Source organism: Meleagris gallopavo, unplaced genomic scaffold (assembly GCF_000146605.3).
Source record: "Meleagris gallopavo isolate NT-WF06-2002-E0010 breed Aviagen turkey brand Nicholas breeding stock unplaced genomic scaffold, Turkey_5.1 ChrUn_random_7180001956902, whole genome shotgun sequence".
Taxonomy (NCBI): Eukaryota; Metazoa; Chordata; class Aves; order Galliformes; family Phasianidae; genus Meleagris; species Meleagris gallopavo.
The window spans coordinates 1-784 of record NW_011217361.1 but is presented as its reverse complement, the minus strand read 5'-3'; the positions used below and the strand labels follow the sequence as shown (position 1 = coordinate 784).

At 60.8% G+C, this 784-nt stretch overlaps 1 long non-coding RNA gene across 1 annotated transcript; it reads right to left on the bottom strand.

The window, feature by feature from the left end:
• Positions 1-61: 61 nt before the first annotated feature.
• Positions 62-744, bottom strand: LOC104917173. Its single transcript, XR_002110803.1, has 3 exons — positions 585-744; positions 279-441; positions 62-187 (listed from the first exon to the last, which is right to left on the bottom strand). It is a non-coding gene; the product is annotated as an uncharacterized LOC104917173 (long non-coding RNA).
• Positions 745-784: the final 40 nt, after the last annotated feature.

The following is a 784-nucleotide window of genomic DNA, read 5'->3' as shown; positions in this document are numbered from 1 at the left end:
GCTGGGCCTGCTGGGGCAATCCCCGGGCAGGCACAGCACTTGCGCCTCACTATCTGGAGAGCTGGGCAGAAGGCACCAACCTGGCTGGGATTTGGATCCCGAGAAGGTGCATTTCTTTCCGGAATTGCATCCTGTCTCCGCAGACGGGACATCGGAAGCGCAGAATGCCAGCGTTCATGGCCTGTCCCTGCAGCGGTAACACGAGCAGCCAGAGTGTGAGCGGGGCCTGGTGCAGCTGAGCACCTGCTGTGACTGCAGAGCAAGGGGAGGGCTCCTACCTGGATGCAGCTCCGGTGAAACCAGGCCTGCGTGCACACTGGGCACACCATGGTGTGGTAGGACTTTTTGTCCCCCACGGGCTCCAGGCAGATGGTGCAGTTTGTGTCTTGCTCTGGAGCTGCCTCCACGGCCTGCTGAGGGCGGTGCTCACAGCAGAAGGACCTGGCGGAAGACGGACAGGATGGGTGAGCTGAGAAGCGCTGAGATGCCAGCAGAGGAACACGAAGGAGTTTGCTGCATGCTTCGGCACTGGGAAGCAGCCGTGCAGGTTCTTCCCTTGCTTGGCTGCTGCTGACAGCCCTTACCTGTGCTGCCCAAAGAACTGCGTGACACATTCCCCATCCGTGGCACAGGGCAGATGAAAGCTGCGTTCACAGCCTGTCTCTGCGCAGTAGATGGAGGCCCCCTTCTCTCCACAAACAAAGCAGTGCTGGAAAGAGAAGAGCAGCCCCCATTAGCAGCAGGCTCAGGGCCTCTGAGGCCAACGCCATGCCTCTAGGCAGGG